Source organism: Rutidosis leptorrhynchoides, chromosome 2, assembly GCF_046630445.1.
Source record: "Rutidosis leptorrhynchoides isolate AG116_Rl617_1_P2 chromosome 2, CSIRO_AGI_Rlap_v1, whole genome shotgun sequence".
In the NCBI taxonomy this organism is placed as follows: Eukaryota; Viridiplantae; Streptophyta; class Magnoliopsida; order Asterales; family Asteraceae; genus Rutidosis; species Rutidosis leptorrhynchoides.
Window position 1 is genome coordinate 569,766,371 of NC_092334.1, and position 7,648 is coordinate 569,774,018.

A 7,648-nucleotide genomic window follows, 5' to 3' on the forward strand; every position below is an offset into this window, starting at 1 on the left:
ATTATTATTATTATCATTATTAATATATATATCATTATTTAAAAATGGTTATTGTTATTGTTATTGTTATTATTATTATTACTATATTATCATTAAGATAATTATTAGTATTATCGTTAATAATGTTATAGTAACTATCATTATTAATATTAGTGTAATTAAAACAAATATTTGTAACACCTAATTATTTTGATTACTATTATTATCATTATTACCAACACGATATAAAAGACGATTAAAAGCTATTAAACGAAACGATTAGGAAATAATGGGTAAGAGTATCATGATGAAATTAAAATATTATAAGATATTGATTTAGATAAAATTATCGTTCTTATTATTTTTATCATTACTATTATTATTAAAATTATCGTTAGTATTAAAACTATCATTTTAACAAAAATTATCATTTTAATAGAAATGTCATTGTTACTATAAAATATCATTATTATTATTATTATTTTAAATAGAATTATTATTTTAAAGATAATATTAAAAATTATCGTAAATATTAAAGTTATCATAATTAGAATTATCGTTTTATCATAATGTCATCTTAGTAATTCTAAATATTGATATTTTTATAATAATTATTATTATTACAAAATAATACAACTTTTACTTACTATCATTATAGATATTATTTTATCAAATAAATATTTGATACAAACATATTTTACTACGTGTAATAACTTACTTTAGTAATACCTATCATATTATCTTTATAATATTAAATGAATCCTATAAATTTTATTACTTAATATATATAAAAGTATATTTTATTATATAAATATAATATAAAATTTTATTTATTAATAAATAAATTATATTATTTACTCTAATAAATCTTTTAAAAATATTTAAAAATATAAAATGACGATATTTAAACTATATATTAATCATGTATAGATTTTTGGAAATTATTTTGAGTCAAATTTACTTTTGTTGACTTTTGCATATTAGTCTCGAGCATTAGGATTGTGGTACACTATGACTTGACCTAATTTGTTAGACAAATATTGACCAACACATAAATATATATAATTAATTTAGGTTCGTGAATCCGAGGCCAACCTTGCACTTGTTCAATGACGTTATATGTATTTTTACTACGAAATACAGTATGGTGAGTTTCATTTGCCTTTTTACCCTTTATATTTTTGGGCTGAGAATACATGCGCTGCTTTTATAACTGTTTTACGAAATAGACACGAGTAATCGAAACTACATTATATGGTTGAATTATCGAAATCGAATATGCCCCTTTTTATTAAGTCTGGTAATCTAAGAATTAGGGAACATACACCCTAATTGACGCGAATCCTAAAGATAGATCTATTGGGCCTAACAAACCCCATCCAAAGTACCGGATGCTTTAGTACTTCGAAATTATATCATGTCCGAAGGAGAATCCCGGAATGATAGGGGATATTCTTATATGTATCTAGTTAATGTCGGTTACCAGGTGTTCACCATATGAATGATTATTTTTTGTCTCTATGCATGGGACATATATTTATGAGAACTGGAAATGAAATTCTTGTGGTCTATTAAAATGATGGAAATAAATGATTATGATAAACTAATGAACTCACCAACCTTTTGGTTGACACTTTAAAGCATGTTTATTCTCAGGTGTTAAAGAAATCATCCGCTGTGCATTTGCTCATTTTAAAGATATTACTTGGAGTCTTTCATAGCATATTTCGAAGAACGTTGCATTCGAGTCATTGAGTTCATCAAAGATTATTATTAAATCAATTTATAGTTGGATAGTGGATATTATGAAATGGTATGCATGCCTGTCAATTTTGGATGTAAAGAAAGATTGTCTTTTAAAAACGAATGCGATGTTTGTAAAATGTATCATATAGAGGTCAAATACCTCGCAATGTAAACAACTATTGTGAATCGTTTATAATGTATATGAACGGGTCCTTTCAGTTGGTATCAGAGCGGTGGTCTTAGCGAACCAGGTCTGCATTAGTGTGTCTAACTGATAAGTCGTTAGGATGCATTAGTGAGTCTGGACTTCGACCGTGTCTGCATGTCAAAAGTTTTGCTTATCATTTCTAGTCGGAAATCATCTGCTTATCATCCATAGGAAATTACCTGCTTATCATTATTAGTCTAGACACGTCTTGCTACATTAATTGCATGAGTAGTGTATAGACAAAATTCATATCTTAGCGTATCTGCTAAATCATATCTTATCGTATCTGTTACTTTAAACTTTGCCTGACATAACCCGCAAATTCCTCCGTAATCTATGAAATCTTTTGATCTCTATATATAGATATCCTATGTAAATAGAATACCACCCGATAGCCGAAAAATCATTTTTATATCGAAAATCCTTTATCCAATCGTACGAAATGGAATTTGTCATCAGTTCAAGTCACTCGGATTCCGAAATGGAATCTCACTCAAGCTCCGAAAGCAGTGTGACCGGAATGGATTAACCAATCAGACATCACCTATTCTGGATGAATTGGGGATGGGTTCGTAGCCTCCTCAATCATTGGAAACAAGAAGAAGGCGATCCTTTCCATCCACCACATTGCCCTCTTGGCGAAGAACCTGAAGCACTTACCGGCGAACCTGTTCGAGACACTATTTTCTCTCTCATTTCCAGGGTATCTCGTCACGATTATATACTACATCAAATTCTAGATTTTATTTATCCGCTCGTTCCGACCGACAATCATCCTGGAATAATAGAAGAAGTCAACGAACTTCGCGCTCGGGTAGTGGCTTTGGAGAATATGGTGCAGAGATTACAAACACCAGCAGCAGCACCAGCAGCATAACCAGTACCACCATCATCAACGCCAACAGTACCATTACCACCTCCAACCACAACCGCGTTGTAAACCTCAACTTTACAATCTATCCCACGAGCATCAACGTCATACGCACCATAGATACCAAGGAGTACCAACAACAATAACTGACGAAGTATTAATTCATAACTTCATTGGAGAAACATTCCGCGGCGATTATATAATCTCTAAAGTCTTAGAGATTATCTAATCTAGCCCTAACCATAAATCAGTTAAGCGAACCAAAATGATAGAAGGAAGAGTAGAAACCCTGATAAAAATGGTGTGTGATTAACAAGTTAAACTTGTTTTACCAACAGCATCAACAGTACCGTCAACGTCACCAGCATCGTCAGTACAGTCAACATCAGAATCAACAACACCTATAACATCACAAACTCCGTCAGTTCAAGAATCACTGTGGACATCATTACGAATCAATAACGTGTATATTGTATCAACAAGTTATGAAGAATTAACTCATTCCCTCTGAAGAAATTATATATATATTTTATATATATATATATATATATATATATATATATATATATATATATATATATATATTGAAATAAAAAATAAATCTTTCCGTGCTAAGCTATTGTGTGTGAATCTTAACTACTCGGTTAATTCATATTACAAATATGCAATAATGTACGTCCCTTGCCCGCGACTTAACCATCGTTAACTACAATCTCTGTCTCAATTCAACAAATTCCAATTCCTAATAAATCAAGTATATATTTGATTTTACACTTCATCATTGATGTAACCGAAACTTTTCTGATAACATCATTCGTACTTTGCGAAGTTCACAAGAATTTAACGAAAACCAACATCACATCTCAACAAATAACGAAGTATTGATTCATAATTTCAATATTATTGAAGAAATACTTATGTAACCTCTAAAGCCTTCAAGGAATTATTCAATTCTAGTTCCAACCGTAAATCGAATGAGTTTAATTTAGTATTAACTCATTAAAATCTATGTTACATCTGAGGAGAATATATACATATATATTTTCATAAAGACTGTAATAAAATTCATATGTACAAAATATTAATTGTGAAAAAATTTTTAACGGGTAGGTAATACCCGAGAGATATATATAAATTCACAATTAATATGTTACATTCTTCGAATCAGATTAAGCAAATTATCAATTATACTTCCTACTTTCACAATAATATACATTCTTTCATAGAAATCAAAACAATCATACTCATTCAAACCCAATTACATATTCTGCTTTTAAAATCTCAGAATTCAATTTGAGATATAACCAGTACCATCACTTTTAGATTCCTACATCTTTCAAAGCTATACTTTGACTTCAAAAGTGTGTTAGAACATCAAATGTATACAAACAATTACAATCTGTGTTCAAACCCTTCGAAAATCTCTGAAGACACTTCAAATAATGAGCAATCGAGATGATGATCCAACCACATATTACCCACAGTTATGTACTTAAAAAGCTCTCGAAACCAAAGTCATAATTCAACACATATCTGTGTCAGATCTTTTGGCATTTATTAGCAAAAATAACCTTGCAATTCCTTTGCAAAGTAGCAAATTATATCACAGCTCCAGCAAGACAACTTCGATTTTTTCATTCGGAGTAGCCTTATCATAATTTTGATATATGTGATTACCCTTTTGTTACCGGAGAACCTTTCATATTCCACCACATTAGCAATAAACTTACCAACAACTTCACTGATCTTGGGCATTCTGAAGAATCTTTATATTTATCGAAACCTCATCATTTACTCATCTGCCTCTTGTAACGAGAATTGCCATACGAATCATTGGGAATTAGCAATCAGTATTTTGAAATCTCACAGCATGTTGACGCCAACAGTTATACATAACGTCTATTTCCAAGGCTTACATACTTCGAATGTGAAGTTTCTGAAAAACACTCTGAACCGCGAACTAGTTCTCGAAATGCTGATGAAGCAACAAAAACTGTAAACGACCTTAGCAGTAAAAAGTTTGATGATAAAGATTAGTGTATTAACAAAGCTCAGAAATAGAGAAGTTTTGGAATGGAAAACGGATTGAGCAAAGTATGAAGGAGGCTGTGGACAAATCACAAAGACTGAACCTGCCTTCAAAAAATCCAAATGATTCAGTGTCTGCTGAAGTCATTAACAAATACCTTGCTCCTGATACTAAACCCTTACAGACAATATTCTTCATCATTCTCTGATATTAGAAATTTTAAGATATCATCGTATCTTTCATTATAAATATCCTCCATATTTCTGAAGATATTTCCATAACTATTCTTATCTGGAATCATTTATCTCTTTGCGCTATCTGTATTACATCAAAAAGGAAATTGTTTAGTTCCTATACTCTGTAAACCTTTGAGTTTAAAATATGAATGTTTTTGAAGTAGTGTTGGAAACTGAAGCATGAGTTAGTATAATATAATGACACTTGATCAACGTGATTATATTACAGTAATTCATGCTGAGTTTCTAAATGGAACGTGATGATTCACAGATCATAACATCATCATGTGCCATGTTATACGACTCTTTTATTCTATTTAAACTCTAAAATATCAAGAAAATATTTCTTGATGATTCGGCCTTTTCCAAGGTATTCTAGTAATTTGACAAGTCAAGATCGTGCCATCACAATTTCCTTCCTAGAACATTAACAATGTTCATTCCGAAATTCATATCTGTGAATTCTGGACCATTACAAGCGGTGCTTAATCGCAAGAAGAAGAAACGAAAGGACAAAACTCCGAAATAGAAATTGGGGTATAAATTGCAGCAAATAAAAGAGAGCATTAACTATGGATGCCAATGATTATAGAAGATAGAAACAGAGATTTGAAATATAAGGGAAGATATAAAGCCCAACGACAAACCAAAAAAATTATAAATCATATATATCGATGCATATAGCAATATAAAGACAAGGGAGAACTAGAAACACTATAAACCCAAGAGTATAGTAGAAGTAAATAGATTCTTCCGGCGGTAGATGAAAAAGAAGAATGACCGATATGAAAGTTATAAGTATATCGAGAATCAGAACTGGATGGAGCATATTGATGAATACTTTAAAATATGAGTTGAGGGGGAAAGAATAGAAGGTGATGAAACATGACTAGGAACTTAGAAATCAACAGATTTAACTCACACAATGACGGAATAAGTAAATCAAACCCTCTAGTGAATAGGTTAAGCTTTTTGGGATTAATTTAGTCATACCACAACTAAATCAAGTGTGATTAGATCAACACCTAGAGCTATTATTCACCACCTGGGTGATTTGGGTTGAGAGAGAATCGGAGGAGCTCACCATATCTGAGTGTGTGTAACAAATGAGAGGCTTAATCTAAAATGAAGAACATAAGACTTTATATACCCCTGCTGTTGACTCACCCGTACGATTCATCCATCACACATACGAGTTGGCTTCATCAGCCGTACGGGTTATCACTCACTCGTGTCTTCTCATTTTAGTTGTAATTGTGACTTAGCTCAGCATCAACCGTGCGTATGAGCCTGTCAGCCGTACGAGTGAGGCTTCACTCGGACGTCTAACTAAGTCAAACATCTAAATCTCGTTCCTGCAGTTGCTGTAACCACATACAAACATGGATAGGATAATAACGAATGATCATGGTGGCCTGTAAACTGTTGTACCTGCAATGGACGTGCGTAGATGTCTAGGGATTTGCATAAAATGCATCAACAGAAGGTGTGAGTTGTAAGAAAATGAAGGAGGTGAATTTATAAGAAAATCTCCGACAGAACAATTAAAATGGACGATCGCATTTAAAGCGGACCCTAATTCCTTTTATTACCGGAGAATCAAATCTTATTACAAAGATTTTCTTCAAATCCCTTGAAATCTGGAAATCAATCATATCTACGTCAAATGATAAGATGAATCTACACTTACTCATTTCACTCTTCTATGTTAGCTTCATTCGTACTCTTCATATAAATGGATTGTTTATCCAAATTATTCGCTGATGATAAAACTCTAATTTTCAACCTGTATGCATCATGAAAACATACTTATTATCATTCACGACCTTTCCACTCAAATTTCGGGATGAAATTTCTTTAACGGGTAGGTACTGTGACAACCCGGAAATTTCCAACCAAATTTAAACTTTATCTTTATATTATTCCGACATGATAAGCAAAGTTTGTTAAGTTAAATCTCAAGAATTTTAAATTGTGTTCATACATTCATTATAACCTCGACCAAATTCCGACGATTCACGAACCGTTATATATAAATAAATATGTATATATATGTATATATATATTATAACTTAAGAATATTAATAAAGTATTAAACGTATAATACTTTACATGAACGTATTTGTTTCAATATGTTTATCGATGGAATTAGAAGATAATATCAAATGATTGATTTGTCAGATACATTATGATATCATTACGGGTCTATGTTATGAGGTCCACTGTGATTTAAGAAATCTATTCTTTTTGACAACATTCGGAAAATGGTAAAGTGATTTATAAGTAAGAACGTGAAGTGTAAATAACTTAGATGTTGGATATCGACAAGTTAAGTAACTCGACATTTTTCATTAAGATGATTTCATACGTTTATTTAACCTTTGAACTTTATCCCATGCTTCACCAACAAACTGTAATTTAAAAACTTGAAACCTATTATGAATATATATGATTCTGCTTTTCTAAAACATTTTATGATATATAACGATTTCCATTATTTTAACCTTTAAACAAAATGATTCTTAAAAATATATTTGGTTTTGGAAAACAAAATTATTATATTTATTTGATTTAGTTTC